Consider the following 19,149-nt stretch of genomic DNA (forward strand, 5'->3'; position numbering starts at 1 on the left):
AATGGGGCCAGTGCAGCAGGTATAAGGCTTACTTTTAACCGTTGCCTCTGTGTAGTTCCGGAGAATGAATCCAGTGAAATTGGAGATCCTGCATATGTACCGTCCTGCATCATCATCCGTGACGTTATGGATCACCAGGGAGAAGTCTTCGGTAAGGTTGTACTTGTCAGACACGTAACCTGACCCACTGACAACACGTGGGGGTGGGTACCATGTGACTAGGCTTGTACCTGTCGCCAAATCAGCTCCTGTGATTCAGTGTCGCGTGATCAAAAGTAAATTATGGAAAGGTCATTGCAATGTGAGAGAACAAGTCAACATTAGTGTGAGAATATGGTTGGTTTGATGTTTTTATTTTACTGGTTTGATGTCAATGCTTGTAAGTAAGTTATTTCTGGAGTGAACTTGAAGAGTTCAATAAGACAATAAAGAATCGAAACAAAAACACCCCCTCCCCTCTCCAAATACCGAACAGTTTGCCTTGTTGTTTGAACAAGCCTTTAATGATGCAGCTTACCAGTAGAGGAAATCAGTGACCCAACCCTGGTGTTCATGAGTAGAGACAGAGAGCTTGTAGCCTTCCACCTCCCACATCTTAACAAAGCCATCTGCATGGTAAAAAGAAAAGAGGGAAACATGTAAGAAACATAGGGTCTATTAGGGACTGCAAAATGTGATTGGACACTTTTGAGCTTGCGACATGCACATAAAACGTCCCGTTCTAAAACTGTAAATTTCTTGAAATACAGCCAGGTTCATTTTTAAAATTATGTATTTATGTAACTTAAGTTTAACTAGGTTAAAGGCTTTTAATAATTAATAAAAGCTTAAAACTTAGAACCCTAGCTTGGTTTAACTTACTAAGATAGAAAGTCTAGTTTAAAGTTAACTTAAGGTTAAGAAAAAATATTTTTTCTTTCCAACTACGGAGTAGTCTAGACTCTACATCCACTCCAGCAAAGCATTTAGAGAGTCAATGCGAATGCGTATTGACCTCTAGCACTGCACAAGACTACGTGTTATGTGGTTATGTGGTGGTTATTTTACCTGAATGCTAAGAAAGCATGAATGCTTGTTAGTAAGCAACCAGACGGCCGACGGCTTTAGGTCCTCCGAGGGACCTGGTAATGAGGATTAATGCCTTATCAAAGGGCACTAGCGCATCGACTTGGTTTCGAACCCGGGTCACCGGATTACGAGACCACTGCTCTACCGACTGCTAATCGGCAGCATTTAAATACATGAATAGCCAGTCACATAACACACAGATGCACACAATCATGCCGATGCGGCTGATCGGCAAGTTTGACAGTGGACTCATACTAGTCACAGTCACATTCACAATTTGATTTTTTAAATTATTCTTTCTAACATTAAAGGTAAAGACCAGTTTTGGAACGCCCCCCCCCCCTTTCAAAAAATGAAATGGAAGCTCTTATTACCAATCATGTGAAAGAATGCTGTATGTTCTGATACATGATACATGATTCATAATATTGAAGATATGCGGGTTTTCCCATTAATAGAGGTGTCAACTTTTCCTGAACAATTAGCTTCACATGTTGTGAATCTTTAGACCTGATACATGTACAAGGTGCAATACTTTATTATAGCCGTATTTTCTGATTCATTAAAGTGTCAACTTAGCAATTAGCTTTACATGTTGTGACTCTTTAGAACCACTACAAGGTGCAATACTTTATTGTAGCTGTATTTTTCTGATCCAGAATATTGAAGAAATGCGAGTTTTTCCATTAATAGAGGTGTCAACTCTTTAACAAATAGCTTTACATGTTTTGCACAACATTGTCGGGAAGGGTATTGATTATATTTTGCTATTTATTGCCGAATTGCCTGTACATTCTATCTACTCTGAATTTCTTGAAAATGCTAAAATGTTGACCATCATGTGCAGGCGCACCGTTGCAGGCATATCCATTTGTGTCTTCTTTGAACGCTTCGGTGCGCCTTCTCCTGTGTAGATGTGTATAATAAATGTATTAATGTTTTAATGCTACGTTTATCTACCTTGTTTCTTATTTTTGCCTTTGAAATATCTCTCCTCTCTCTCTCTCTCTCTCTCTCTCTTTCTCTCTCTCTCTCCCTGTCCATGTCTCTCTTTTTCCCTCCTTCTCCATTCTCTCTCTCTCTTCTATCCCCTTCTCTCTCCACTCTTTTCTCTCTCCTCTCTCTCTCTCTCTCTCTCTCTCTCGCTCTCTCTATCCCTCTCCCCACCCCTCTCTCTTTCTATACCTCACTCTCTCCCTGTCTCTCTTCTCTCTCTTTCTACCTTCCTCTCTCTTCCTCACTTCTTCTCTCTTCCTCACTTCCTCTCTCTTCCTTCTCTCTCCCTCACTTCCCCTCCGTATCTCCCCTCCCCTCTCTTTCCCTCTACCCTCTCTCTCTTTTTCTTTCTACCCTCCCCTTTCTTGTCCCTCTCTTTCTCTCTCACCACTTCTTCTTCTCTCTCTCTCTCTCTCTCTTTAGTAATTTCTCTTCTTTTCGATTTCCTCGTCATATCTCGCCTTGGTCTAGCCACATCTAGCCAGCCGTTGTATATTTTATTGTAACCATATTTCCATGTGTGTGAAACAATATGTTCTTCTTAAGTTTATATTTTTGGTTCAATTTTGTTTACACTATTCAATTTCATTGTAAATCAACCATTATGAGTTCCTGAACTTTACGTGTTGATGTTTTTAAATAAATAAAATAAATAAAAATAAATATGTTTCGGCTAATACATGATGATACAAATTTTGCCGAGCAACCGCCTACTTATTGATATATTTGGTAAATTATTATATCTATTTGGACCTGATATATATCGCGCACGTGTCGCGTAGTCCCATATAGATCTACATCTTTCTGTGAACAGTGCTGGTAACTTTACCAAGACTGGGCCAAATTTCTTATCATTTTAAGGATTCCAGAACCTTGAGGAACACATCAATACTTATATGCTAGATAATCAACCATTTTAGATCGATTCCACAACGTTTCTTTCACAATGCAATCGCATGACCATAAACATAACTGGTCTTTATCTTTAAGTTAACAAGTAACATCGTAGATCTAGACTAAAGTTAACAAAATTGTATTTTACTGCTATTTATTCAAGGTGTCATCAATTGTACCGATTTTGAGTGAAATCAGTTCAGTGGTGTTTGAAATGTTGAGAATCAATAGCACAGCTAATATTAATACACAGCCAAGATAGTAATACAGCTTATCATGTGTGGCTTAGCTCAGCTTAGACCGAATTTTCCATCTCTTTCGTTCGTTAAGCCTCTTATTTGTGTAGGGTCGGCTCTCTCTTTTAGAGACGGAAGCCGACTATACGCATTCCCTTGCTAACACCAAGGTCATTTATGGCCATATGTTTATGCCCCGAAAATCCCCCCAAATGTCATTTTACCTCGTGCATGTTATATTGTAAATTAGGCCTAGGCTATAATAATTCGGTTCCACTTACCAACTTGACTGAAATAATCCGTTTAATGGTCCCTTTTTAGGAAATTATGGGTCATAATCGAAATCCACGTTGACAATCTTGCAAGATGTATTTTAACTCTCGCTGCGCATGACGTCATCTAAATCTCATACCTTCTAGTCTACGCCGAAGGCAAAATGATTATGAAGGAAAAAACTGTGCGCGAGCTACACGCTCGTGATGGCGTTATCAATAATATTATTTGATGTTAGCGCTCTGAGCCTTATGGGAATGGCGCCCTAAATGTTCATTGTATTGTATTGTATTGTTATCACAGTTTTTCTTCATAATCAATAACAATTAAACAAAATTGTATCTTTCTACGACCGTCATTAAGAATAGAAGTCAAACTTCTAAAACAAGAAGTAGTCTATATCATTAAGGGGGAAAAGTCAATTTGGGATGAGGGGCCGACATACATACTTTTTTCTTCCCTTTTGCTCAATTCAAATTGTTTTGTAAGCATAGATTGAAGGCCGGGAAGCTCGTGCCTCTGGTTCGATTATTTGAATTGTAATTTACAATTTGTCTGTCGTTATGTTGTTATGCCTATAAGCACATTGCATTTTAAAATTGTATTACACCGGGGGGGGGGGGGGGGATCTTTTCGCCCCAAGTACCCCCTTGCCCAATCCCCTTATTGAAGTCTGACATTTTTTATTTCATTTTGTTGAAATCCGTAACAATTGCCAATGCACAGTTCCTGTTCAAATAATGTAATTCACTGCTGTTTAGAATCACCGACAAACTTGAGAACGGCCGGGGAATTCCCATCGTGCGTGCATAACACATTTTGGGCATTATGTGACTTTTCGGCTTGCGTATATGCTAGGTTTTAGCTATACTACTCCGCTATCGGTGATTGGATCTTGCTACGGTGAAGTAGACTTGTTAATGTTTTTATGACCATCATTTTGCACCAGCCCAGAAGAAACCTATAATAATAATAATATATGAAACAACACACGATCATAGAGAGGGTGCATATGGGAAACAAACCGAACTGCCCAATTCTGCAGCGAAGGAAACTACATGTCTGAAACAAGTGACATATCAACTATAGCTGCCGTATGCCTTCAAGTTCAACACCATCACGAGTCTAGCTGGTAGGTCGAAGGGTCACGAGCTATTGTGTATTCTTTCAGCCTGTGTGAGATTGGAGTGTATTCAAGTACATCTTTTTAATGTGAGTCGACAGATATTATTGTTTTCAGACATGATTATTAAAGTCTAATGCTAGGAGTCCACTGGGCCGGCGCCAGTTGGTGCCAGTTTGCGCCAATGCAATTTACTGTGGCGCCTAGTGTCGCCAATAAGGTGCCTAGTGGCGTGTAGTGGCTCAAACTGCCTCCCAACTGGCACGTGGTGGCCCGCAACGGCGCCAAATTTGAATGTGGCGGCAAGAAAATGTCAAAATGTTTGAAATTTTCGTCGCGCCACTTGCATCGAGCAATCAACGCCAAGTGTCCGCCAAGTGGCACCAAATGGCACAAACATATCGCCCTTTGGCGCAAACAATCCGCCTATTGGAATCCACTGGAATGTAATGGCGCGCGCCAAGTTGCGCCAATGAGATTTCGCGCCACATGGCGCCACTTGGCGCCAAGTGTTCAGCATCTCTCATCATCTTCTGATGGAGGCATGGAGCAGCATCATCACTCCAACATTATCAAAAGCCTCAGACATATCAAAATTGTAAATATTTAGTAGAGATGTTGTTCATACAGCAGCTGAGGAGGGTCTAAACCAGGTAGCCGATGGCCGGTATTTATGCTAGGAGTCCACTGGGCCGGCGCCAGTTGGTGCCAGTTTGCGCCAATGCAATTTACTGTGGCGCCTAGTGTCGCCAATAAGGTGCCTAATGGCGTGTAGTGGCTCAAACTGCCTCCCAACTGGCTCGTGATGGCCCGTAACGGCGCCAAATTTGAATGTGGCGGCAAGAAAATTTCAAAATGTTTGAAATTTTCGTCGCGCCACTTGCATCGAGCAATCAGCACCAAGTGTCCGCCAAGTGGCACCAAATGGCGCGAACATATCGCCCTTTGGCGCAAGCAATCCGCCTATTGGAATCCACTGGAATGTAATGGCACGCGCCAAGTTGCGCAAATGAGATTTCGCGCCACATGGCGCCACTTGGAGCCAAGGGGCACCTTGTTTGCGCCACTACGCGAGCCAAACGGCGCCCGATTGGTGACTACTTCGCGCCAAATGCCACCTGGTTGCCCGTCATTCGGCGCCACTTGCCGCCAAAAAAAGCAGGGCGGCATCGCAGGACTTTCTCAAATATAGCATATCTATACCATCCTTTTTCTGCTCATATTACATCACGGCATTGTATTTTCTATATATACCAAGGGTGTGTGCTCATCTCTGTTTTACGCTTTGTTAATCAGAAAAAACGTGACGGTGATTATTGGAAAGGAGGAATAACTTAGAGAGATAGTATCCTCTTTCTTTTGTTTGTTTGTTTGTTTGTTTTTTTGTTATAGGCTATGCTTTAGGTTAATATTTCTTACCGATTATTATCATTAGTATTCTTTCTCTTTGGTGCCTGTCAGATTCTAACGAGGGATAGTGTTTGAGAGCTCGTTTGTCCATGCATGGTTGCCACTTTATTTTATGCTGTTGGTAATTTTCTTGCCTTTTGCATAAACGAGTATATATATGTACATGCAAATTTATACATTCTTTTTTTCCCCTTTAAAATATCAAAATAACACTAGACTTTAATTCGTCACTTGACGAATTAGGTGATACGTATGATAATGGTTTGCATAACGAATAATGCATTACACGATATATTATTTTGTAAAATGCTTCTCCCATTCATATGCTTCTCCCATTATGATCTATTCATATGTCAAGATTAAATTGTGTCTCCTTGATCATCATGGATCTAGGGAAGATAGATTGAAACAATATATGACCTTTGACCCTGTGCAGTAGCCAGTTACACATTTGACTCTAATTTACATCATGAAGAACACCTTTTGACGATTTTATCTTATTCAAAGAAATGAAAATGTAATTGATAAATGATTATCATCATTATGATAATGATGATCATGATGATAATGATCATGATCATGAGCGCAATCATGACATCTTATTGAAAAAAATGAGGATTGATTTAGATAGCATATAGTCTCAGGTACAACATACTCTAAAATCAATAAAATTCAAGCAGAAATAACGGCGATATTGCTCGCAAAAGACAGGAATGTAGACTCCAGATTTGAGAAAAAGTCATCTCCCATAGATTACACGCAAAAAGTAATGGATTAAGTGAAAATAGGGTAATAATAAAGTAAAAAGGTTTTTTTATGACATTATTTGCGATTCTACGTGTTTAAATAATCAAAGGAGATGGTACAGTGAAGGTCAAAAGGAAAAAAAAGTGAAGAAAAAAAATTGTTGGAGACACCCGGACTCGAACCAGGGATCTCGAGGTTGGAAGTCAAGTGCGTTACCGATATACCAAAACATCTCCCATAGCGATTACACGTAAACGGGAAATTGAATTCTAAAATCCTACATTGCAAGTGAAATATGAGCATAATCCCGGCATCTAATCGAAAAATAAATGCTACACTTGTGATAGCTCATTGTCTCAGCTACAACATATCCGAAGCTCAGCGAAAACGAAGCTAAAACATTGGAGATTTTGCTCGCGAAAGACAGGAGTGTAGAATCCAGTTCTGAGAAAAAGTCATGTCCCATAGAGAATACACGCAAAATGTGAAAAATTGACATGCCTCCTTTAATCGCAAAAATACACCATGATACTTTTGTCAAAAATAAAAATTTTGAATATTGCATTTGTAGAAAATTGTCTCAGCTACAACATATCAGAATTTTGAAGAAAAACAATTGATATTTACAGAGATACAATGAATATTCCAAAAATATGCTGACGTCATAATATGCAAATTGAAATTTTGAGTTTGGAGGCCATTATGATGACGTCATGAGTTAATTGAGGATCAAATGAGACATGAAATCATATCTCCGACTCATAATCTATCCAAATATGAAAAAATATTAGGAGTTTCTATCTATTCTAAAGAGTTACGATTAATTGTATATAGGCATGTTTTTGCCCATGTATTGTGGATAAAGATAATGCAAATCCGCGCGTGCTGTCAACTTTGACGGACGCTCATTGCGTTAATAAAAGGTGAACAAATAATCAAAATGCTTGGAAAAATGTACCAAATATGATGACAGAAAAAAATCGGCGATTCTGTCTTGCAAAATGCCAGTACGCGCGAAAACGCGCGCGCATGCGCGTGTGCGTAATTTTTTTTATCAAATGCTCCATATGGCCTGAAACGTATGTAAAAAAAATTTGGGATGATTTGGAGCATTTAGAAAAAATTCGCGCGCGTAAACGCGCGGACAAAAGCGTACGCGCATTTTTGCGCGCATTTTTTGACCTGAAATTGACCGGACGGATATTGATCTTAATCGTGATAATTATGAATGAGAAATACTTTTCCGTTATGAAGATATAATCATAAGTTGATTTTCACAAAATGGCGCCTGGATGACGTCACGATGACTTTCAGTCTTTGAAAAGTCACACAGTTCTAAGTTAGACTAAGATCTATCACCATTGAAAGATTCATGACAATGGCTTTATTCAATATTGAGATATCCTGCGAACAAATTCGAGGAAGAATAATAATAATAATAAAAATCTTGACGAAATCAATAGGTGATACGTAGACTTCGTTACGTATCACCTAAAAATCTTGACGAAATCAATAGGTGATACGTAGACTTCGTTACGTATCACCTAATGATACGTACCACCTAATGATTCCGTCAAAATTTGCAATTTCAACTTTCGATTGAAAATTCCGACATGATCCCAACATCCGATGAAAAAACAAAGTACACCGTTTTTATAGCCCATGGTCTCAGCTATAACATACCCCAATTTGGGAGAAAACAGAGCACACATAAGATAGATAGTGCTCATAGATGAATGCCATGCAGATTCATGATGTGAACGAAATTCACCTTCCTTAGACATAACACGCAAATGACGAAAATTCTGACATGTGGCCTTTAATTGAATTTTGTACTATGATGACCTCATTAAAATGAAACTTAGTGAAAAGTGATCTTGTAGAGAATTGCCTTATCTACAACATATCGACATTTCAAAGAGAATCGATGAATATTGAGAGAAATACACTACATTTTCCATAAATACAATGACGTCATAATATGCAATTTTGTATTTTTGACTTCCAAGGCCATTATGATGACGTTAAGATGTACTTAATGGCCAAATGAGATATGAAATCATACCTCCGACTCATACTCTATCTAAATATGAAAAAAAAATTGGCAATCCCTATTCATCCCAATGGACTTTTTATAGGCATGTTTTTGCCCATATATGCAATGTATTACAAAAATCGCGCGTACGGACGGTTATCTTGAACGGACGCTCATTCCGTTTTTAATAGTGATAAAGAGCTAAACATGGTATCAAATTTTCCGAAAAAATATGAGGAATATTCTGTCAAAAGTTTTTGCTGGGGGATTATTTTTCGTTCGGCCGTGACGAACGAAAACGTGCAAAAATGCGTGTTTTGCGTGATTTTTTATGAAATGCTTATAATGGCCTGAAACGTATGCAAAAAAAATTTAAGACGATTTTGAGCAATTTAAAATTTTACGCGCGCATTAACGCGCGCGCCTACGCGTACGCGCATTTTTGCGCGCATTTATTGACCTCAAATTGACCCGACGGATATTGATCTTATTCATGATAAATATGAATGAAAAATAACTTTCCGTTATGAAGATATGATCATTAGTTGATTTTCACAAAATGGCGCCTGGATGACGTCACGATGACTTTGAGTCCTTGAAAAATCACGCAGTTCTAAGTTAGACTAAGATCTATCATCATTGAAAGTTTCATGACAATGGTTTTATTCAGTCTTGAGATATCCTGCGAACAAAATCGAGGAAGAATAATAGGAAGAAGAATAATAATAAAAATCTTGACGAAATCAATAGGTGATACGTAGACTTCGTTACGTATCACCTAATGATACGTACCACCTAATGATTCCGTCAAAATTTGCAATTTCAACTTTCGATTGAAAATTCCGACATGATCCCAACATCCGATGAAAAAACAAAGTACACCGTTTTTATAGCCCATGGTCTCAGCTATAACATACCCCAATTTGGGAGAAAACAGAGCACACATAAGATAGATAGTGCTCATAGATGAATGCCATGCAGATTCATGATGTGAACGAAATTCACCTTCCTTAGACATAACACGCAAATGACGAAAATTCTGACATGTGGCCTTTAATTGAATTTTGTACTATGATGACCTCATTAAAATGAAACTTAGTGAAAAGTGATCTTGTAGAGAATTGCCTTATCTACAACATATCGACATTTCAAAGAGAATCGATGAATATTGAGAGAAATACACTACATTTTCCATAAATACAATGACGTCATAATATGCAATTTTGTATTTTTGACTTCCAAGGCCATTATGATGACGTTAAGATGTACTTAATGGCCAAATGAGATATGAAATCATACCTCCGACTCATACTCTATCTAAATATGAAAAAAAAATTGGCAATCCCTATTCATCCCAATGGACTTTTTATAGGCATGTTTTTGCCCATATATGCAATGTATTACAAAAATCGCGCGTACGGACGGTTATCTTGAACGGACGCTCATTCCGTTTTTAATAGTGATAAAGAGCTAAACATGGTATCAAATTTTCCGAAAAAATATGAGGAATATTCTGTCAAAAGTTTTTGCTGGGGGATTATTTTTCGTTCGGCCGTGACGAACGAAAACGTGCAAAAATGCGTGTTTTGCGTGATTTTTTATGAAATGCTTATAATGGCCTGAAACGTATGCAAAAAAAATTTAAGACGATTTTGAGCAATTTAAAATTTTACGCGCGCATTAACGCGCGCGCCTACGCGTACGCGCATTTTTGCGCGCATTTATTGACCTCAAATTGACCCGACGGATATTGATCTTATTCATGATAAATATGAATGAAAAATAACTTTCCGTTATGAAGATATGATCATTAGTTGATTTTCACAAAATGGCGCCTGGATGACGTCACGATGACTTTGAGTCCTTGAAAAATCACGCAGTTCTAAGTTAGACTAAGATCTATCATCATTGAAAGTTTCATGACAATGGTTTTATTCAGTCTTGAGATATCCTGCGAACAAAATCGAGGAAGAATAATAGGAAGAAGAATAATAATAAAAATCTTGACGAAATCAATAGGTGATACGTAGACTTCGTTACGTATCACCTAATGATACGTACCACCTAATGATTCCGTCAAAATTTGCAATTTCAACTTTCGATTGAAAATTCCGACATGATCCCAACATCCGATGAAAAAACAAAGTACACCGTTTTTATAGCCCATGGTCTCAGCTATAACATACCCCAATTTGGGAGAAAACAGAGCACACATAAGATAGATAGTGCTCATAGATGAATGCCATGCAGATTCATGATGTGAACGAAATTCACCTTCCTTAGACATAACACGCAAATGACGAAAATTCTGACATGTGGCCTTTAATTGAATTTTGTACTATGATGACCTCATTAAAATGAAACTTAGTGAAAAGTGATCTTGTAGAGAATTGCCTTATCTACAACATATCGACATTTCAAAGAGAATCGATGAATATTGAGAGAAATACACTACATTTTCCATAAATACAATGACGTCATAATATGCAATTTTGTATTTTTGACTTCCAAGGCCATTATGATGACGTTAAGATGTACTTAATGGCCAAATGAGATATGAAATCATACCTCCGACTCATACTCTATCTAAATATGAAAAAAAAATTGGCAATCCCTATTCATCCCAATGGACTTTTTATAGGCATGTTTTTGCCCATATATGCAATGTATTACAAAAATCGCGCGTACGGACGGTTATCTTGAACGGACGCTCATTCCGTTTTTAATAGTGATAAAGAGCTAAACATGGTATCAAATTTTCCGAAAAAATATGAGGAATATTCTGTCAAAAGTTTTTGCTGGGGGATTATTTTTCGTTCGGCCGTGACGAACGAAAACGTGCAAAAATGCGTGTTTTGCGTGATTTTTTATGAAATGCTTATAATGGCCTGAAACGTATGCAAAAAAAATTTAAGACGATTTTGAGCAATTTAAAATTTTACGCGCGCATTAACGCGCGCGCCTACGCGTACGCGCATTTTTGCGCGCATTTATTGACCTCAAATTGACCCGACGGATATTGATCTTATTCATGATAAATATGAATGAAAAATAACTTTCCGTTATGAAGATATGATCATTAGTTGATTTTCACAAAATGGCGCCTGGATGACGTCACGATGACTTTGAGTCCTTGAAAAATCACGCAGTTCTAAGTTAGACTAAGATCTATCATCATTGAAAGTTTCATGACAATGGTTTTATTCAGTCTTGAGATATCCTGCGAACAAAATCGAGGAAGAATAATAGGAAGAAGAATAATAATAAAAATCTTGACGAAATCAATAGGTGATACGTAGACTTCGTTACGTATCACCTAATGATACGTACCACCTAATGATTCCGTCAAAATTTGCAATTTCAACTTTCGATTGAAAATTCCGACATGATCCCAACATCCGATGAAAAAACAAAGTACACCGTTTTTATAGCCCATGGTCTCAGCTATAACATACCCCAATTTGGGAGAAAACAGAGCACACATAAGATAGATAGTGCTCATAGATGAATGCCATGCAGATTCATGATGTGAACGAAATTCACCTTCCTTAGACATAACACGCAAATGACGAAAATTCTGACATGTGGCCTTTAATTGAATTTTGTACTATGATGACCTCATTAAAATGAAACTTAGTGAAAAGTGATCTTGTAGAGAATTGCCTTATCTACAACATATCGACATTTCAAAGAGAATCGATGAATATTGAGAGAAATACACTACATTTTCCATAAATACAATGACGTCATAATATGCAATTTTGTATTTTTGACTTCCAAGGCCATTATGATGACGTTAAGATGTACTTAATGGCCAAATGAGATATGAAATCATACCTCCGACTCATACTCTATCTAAATATGAAAAAAAAATTGGCAATCCCTATTCATCCCAATGGACTTTTTATAGGCATGTTTTTGCCCATATATGCAATGTATTACAAAAATCGCGCGTACGGACGGTTATCTTGAACGGACGCTCATTCCGTTTTTAATAGTGATAAAGAGCTAAACATGGTATCAAATTTTCCGAAAAAATATGAGGAATATTCTGTCAAAAGTTTTTGCTGGGGGATTATTTTTCGTTCGGCCGTGACGAACGAAAACGTGCAAAAATGCGTGTTTTGCGTGATTTTTTATGAAATGCTTATAATGGCCTGAAACGTATGCAAAAAAAATTTAAGACGATTTTGAGCAATTTAAAATTTTACGCGCGCATTAACGCGCGCGCCTACGCGTACGCGCATTTTTGCGCGCATTTATTGACCTCAAATTGACCCGACGGATATTGATCTTATTCATGATAAATATGAATGAAAAATAACTTTCCGTTATGAAGATATGATCATTAGTTGATTTTCACAAAATGGCGCCTGGATGACGTCACGATGACTTTGAGTCCTTGAAAAATCACGCAGTTCTAAGTTAGACTAAGATCTATCATCATTGAAAGTTTCATGACAATGGTTTTATTCAGTCTTGAGATATCCTGCGAACAAAATCGAGGAAGAATAATAGGAAGAAGAATAATAATAAAAATCTTGACGAAATCAATAGGTGATACGTAGACTTCGTTACGTATCACCTAATTAATATCATCTTACACGATATTGATTTTTTTTAAACACAATACAATAGCTAAAAAAGTGGAATAACTTATGAAAAATGGCATTCATTTCATAGGTACCTTATAATGGATTGCCTTTGGTAGGCTTCTTCCCTATTATATGTTGGTGTTTTTTTTAAATAAATTTAATACAATATCAATATAATACTGTAGTAATATCATTTTAACCGATATTACTGTTTTCAACATGGATCTAATTAGATAATAAATATAATCAGCTCACGAGAGCTGTCATACTATTCAGAGGTACTTCGTTGTTATACGATTCGGGTATATATCCTACATAATGGTATTTGATTATCAGTAATATAATAATCAATAGTATATTAATAATATCACCTAAACAGCCACTACTGGTTAAACACTTTGATAACAACAAGGAATTGCTTATGAGATATGGTTGTCTTTACGTAGATACTACAATATCCTAAGCTTTTGGTGGAAGTCTTACCTATTGTATTTCTATATCAATACAATATTAGTTTTAATAGTAGTTCTATATCAATACAATATTAATTTTATCATAATTCGATAGAACGTTTCTATAACAGGGTGAATTTAAATTAAATAGGAGGATCAACTTTTGAGAGCTGACACTCTTTTTAAGGGACCTCCTTTTGTTTTGCCTTTGGGTGACCTTTTCCCCTTTTTTTTGTGTTTAAAATTACATTTCGATAACAATAAATTACGGTAATATCATCTTAGTAATCGTAATTACTGCCTCCATCACTGATAGCATTACTATAATAACTAGTTATAGCTTATGAGAGCGGGCATTCTCTTAGGAGGTACTTCTCTGTTTTGGGTATATTGCCTACCTATTTATGTGTATTTATCGATATAATAGTAATATCATCGAAATAGTTACTACTGGTTCATATCAAGATAATGACGAGGAAAAGCTTTTGAGAACTGATATTCTGTACATGGGTATTTTATATTTTTGGTATGTTTTGGGTATATTTATATAACTTATATAGTTTTCTATATCATGGCATTGAACTTTTGTGAATAGTCGGCAAAGACTAACACAACGTTATTTGATGTTAATCTTTTTATTAACATTATAAGGATTTAACAAATGCACCTCCAAATGTATACCTATTGTTTTGATGTTTATGTATATGTATATACCATTTTCAAATACATGTTCCCTATTTTGTTTTCTCTTATCCAAAAGATCTTCATATTATTACTGAGTCACGGCTCTTATTAAAGAGTGTACCTCACCATATAATTCCGAATTCCAAATATACAACAACAAAAATGAGCAAAAAAAATAAATAAAATAAAAATAATAATAATAATAATAATAGTAATGTATATATACATTACATATATATTTATATGAATATATAAAAAATAAATACCGCTATGTTTAGCTGGCATAAATAGTCATTTCTGACTGCAATGCCAAAACAAATTTTAAATTAACAACAACAAGGACTTTCTCACAGTGATGGCGGCAGTTCTCCAAGCTCCAGGGATGAGGTTGTGCTGGGCATCCCCCTGGTCCAACATGCGGACGTCCAGTGCCTGATAGCGCTTCCTGATGAGGTTGTTCAGCATGACGGCAGCTTCAACGAGCAGGCGGACTGTGTCTGGTTCCTGTCTCATCTGGCAAAGGAAGCACTGGAACCACAGAGCCAGAATGCCAAAGGCATTTTCAACCACACGCTTTGCCCTGGACAGCCTGTAGTTGAAGATCTTCTGCTGTTGGACCATGTTACGACGGCCATAGGGCTTCATCATGTACGTCCTCATGGCGAAGGCATCGTCTCCCACGAAGAAGTACGGCATAGGGTGCTCTTCATCATCATGGGGAAGAGGAGCTGGATCTGGGATGCCTAAAGTGCCAGCTTCAATGCACTCCTTCAGTTCACTGTTGTTGTATATCTGGGCATCAGACTGATGGCCAACCCCACCCACATCGATCTACCAGAGCCATCAGGACAACCGAGAAGAACTGCTTGTAGTTGAAGTAAAGGCTGCCTGATTTGTTGGGCTTCTGGAGATGGATGTGCTTTCCATCATAGGCTCCCGGACAGTGAGGAAGATTCCATCTGGCTTCAAAATCACCTGCAACCTCAAGCCAGCCTTCATTGGTTGTGGGGAGGGAGATGACTTCTGCAGCATACTCATCCACTATCGCTCTGGCTACATCAGGAACAAACTTCTGGATGGTTTCCTTGCCCACTCGGAAGTTGTAAGACAGCTCGGCATAGGTGGCCCCAGTGGGGAGATGGCGCAGGAAGACGAACAACTTGAGACCAAGGGGAATGGCCTTCCTGAAGTGGGTGTCCTTCTTCTGCAAGTGGGGTGTAAGCCTGAACAACAGGTCATCAAACATCTCTGGGGACACCCTGGTGTAGTTCTTGAACTTCCTCCTGTCATTCTCCCTCAACTATTCCATCAAAGTGTGGTACTGTTCACGTTCGGCCCTCAACTGTGGGTGGAGCATGGGTCTAAACCACCAGTTGTGCTTCCTTTTCTTCTTAGGAGGCTCTTCTTCTTCAGGATTGGCTAGCATAAGTTGATAGGCAGTGGCCACCTCAGCATCTCTCATCATCTTCTGATGGAGCAGCATCATCACTCCAACATTATCAAAAGCCTCAAACATATCAAAATTGTAAATATTTAGTAGAGATGTTGTTCATACAGCAGCTGAGGAGGGTCTGAACCAGGTAGCCGATGGCCGGTATTTATATAGTCGGCAAGTAGCGCCAAGCGGCGGCAAGTTCAAACCAATTTGGCGACCTTTGGCACAAACTAATCACCAAGTGGCGCAAAGTAGCCGTCTATTGGCGCGAATGGCGCCAACAGGGTGAATTTTGGAATCAAATGGCCGTGTAATGGCGCGAACTGGCGCAAACTGGCGCAACATTTTGGAGCAAGCCGGGTGGCATTTGGCGCACGCCATATGGCACCCAGTTTATTCCACTTGGCGACACATGCCGAGCGGACATTAATTCGGCGCCACAGCGAGCCACTACGCGCCAATCACATAATATTTGGCGCGAACTGGCACCAACTGAAGCGCCCCGCCCCTCGCGTCACCATGTATATCAGATTACGCAGGGGCGGATCCAGCCGGCGGCGAGGATGGCGGCCAAATTGCGGCGAATCAGCAGGCGAATAAGCGGCGGGGGGGGGGGTAATATTAATAAGCACTATTTTTTTTAAATCAAAGTGAACATTTTTTAAAACCCTCCTTGAGCAACAACAAAAAGAGGGTAAAATTGAGGTTACCATCTTTTACAAAAAAGCTTTTTTTTGTCAGGGGTCGGGCCCGGGCCCCCGTGCCCCCACCCGGGATCCGCCACTGAGATTGTGTCACATTTGTATACTACTAGTGGCGAACACCAGTGCTTTGCTTCGTGGTATTTGGCCATTTATATATTTGCATGCATGAGAATGAGTCTGCTCTGTGAACTGTGAACTGTGAAGCCCACAAAAATTGTCTGTGTTCGATATTGACTTACCAATTGAATACATGCGGTTGTAACATGGGATCTCTCTTTCTCTCTCTCTCTTTCTCTCTCTCTCTCTTTCTCTCTCTCTCTCTCCCTCTCTCTGTCTCTCTTTCTCTTGCTCTCTCTCTCTCTCTCTCACACACACACTCATTTTGGAGACATTTGAAAATATGGTTGTTCCTCTCCCTTTGACTGTAGTATCATTCATTGACGGCGCATTTGACGTGTCCTGGAATGAATGAACTTAGTTCGCATTGTTCAATTCATTCGGAACGATTCATTAAGCCATTTTACTCCAAAACACAAAACATTTAAGGGTTGAACACTTAATGTGATTCTAATGCCACTTGAGTTGTTAGTTGTTGCAAGGGGGGAGGGTAGTTGTGCCCCCTAAATCCAACAGTGTGCTTTGGGTTGAGTGGGTGACATTTTCACCATCCTGATCGCAAATAGCAACAAATAACACACACAAAATAAAATTGAGAAAAGGAGAGATATGAGATCAAGAGGGTAGGAGAGATATGGGTGATAGAGATAGAAAGAGGAAAAAAAAGAGAGAGAGAGAGAGAGAGGGAGAGAGAGGAATGAACACTTTGACATCAATGAATTTTAGATTCGCATAATTATATAGTCGATGCATTGATTTTAGTTTTCAGACATTCACATTTCACATGACTTCTTTACATAGTGGCCATTTTCTCTCAATTGATTTTCACCAGTCTGTTTCTCTAAATTGTTGTTTTACTGATAATAATGAGGATGTTCGAAACCCAAAAGGAAATGCTTGATAACCGCATAATCCGTTGTTAACCTTATAATGTGGGTATATGCGGTATCATATCATATCGAAATAACAATTACTTGCTCATCATGAAATGTAACACGTAATGTCATGTTTACATATTCGTCATTTAACCATATTTTTTAAAATATATTTGTTTAAATAATGTCCGTATAGGAAGAAAACACAAGTACACTTAATTTGTTTTATATGCCTTTCTCCATAAAGTAAGAGATATAGGCCTGACCATTTTAGCTTTCATAGTGATAATGATAGTAAAGATAATATTGATCAAACAAAATGACAACAATAATGCAACCTACCCTTGAGCATGGGTGTCGATCCCGGGGGGGGGGGGGGGGGGGATATGGGGGTATATCCCCCCCCCCCCCAATAATTCACCATCAAACAAAAAAAACTGAAGAGAAAAAAATAATAATGAGAGCCCGATGAGACTAGTTAATGGTTATTACTAGCAAGATGACCATCAATATACACATTTCGCTATCTCATTTTAATAATACATACGTAAATGAGACAACCGTATATGAGACAAGAATAAATTGAATTCTCGCTCATACGGCTTCATCAGGAATTGATAAATTATTAAATTTATTCAATTAACAGCATCATAGAAATGCAGTGCGCCAAATGCAAAGCCACAGCGTTAAAAAGCAACGAGCTAAAATGTTAAGCGCGAAGCGCAAATGTGCAAAAAAAAAAAGAGGTAGAGAGTGAGAGAGAGGATTAAACAGGCGCGTAGCCAAGGGATGGTTGGGGCGGTCGCCCCCCCCCCCCCCCCAAAAAAAAAGAAAAACAAAACAAACAAACAAAACAAAAAAAACGAAACAAAACAAAACAAAACAAAACAAAACAAAAAACCACGGCCAAAAAAAAGAGAGAGCGAGAGAAAGAAGAAAGGAAGAGGACGTAGGAAGAAAAAGGATTAAGAGTCGAGAACGGCATAACGAATTGTCTTCTTTCTCTAATAATGTAATGAAACGTCAAAAGAAACTGAATTTAGACAAGGATTAAGAGTCGAGAACGGTACCACGGTCTTTCTCTAATAATTTAATGAATTGTCAAAGCTTCCGCGCTTCGCGCGGGAAGGGTGGGGGAACTGAATTTAGACAAGGATAAAGAGTCGAGAAATGTACAACGAATTGTCTTCTTTCTCTAATAATATAATGAAACATCAAAGCTTCCGCGCTTCGCGCGGCACGGGGGAAACTCCCCTCCCTGCACCCCCCCCCCCCCCCCCTAGGGAGCGCGTTTTGCCGCTTTGCGTGCTCACTACCGCCCGCCTCAAATAAAAAATTCTTGCTACGCGCTTGAGAGGATAATAACCCAAGTAACAAGCCCTTGACTTGAAAAAGTTAATATCTTGGAAGGGAGGGGGTGCAATCTGCCACACGCTTCTACCTCTTGGTTGCTTTGATCCATTGCCTACAATATTTTGGCACCTATCATCCCCCCAGCCACGGAT

This window comes from Strongylocentrotus purpuratus, unplaced genomic scaffold, assembly GCF_000002235.5.
Source record: "Strongylocentrotus purpuratus isolate Spur 01 unplaced genomic scaffold, Spur_5.0 spur5_scaffold_1, whole genome shotgun sequence".
Taxonomy (NCBI): domain Eukaryota; kingdom Metazoa; phylum Echinodermata; class Echinoidea; order Camarodonta; family Strongylocentrotidae; genus Strongylocentrotus; species Strongylocentrotus purpuratus.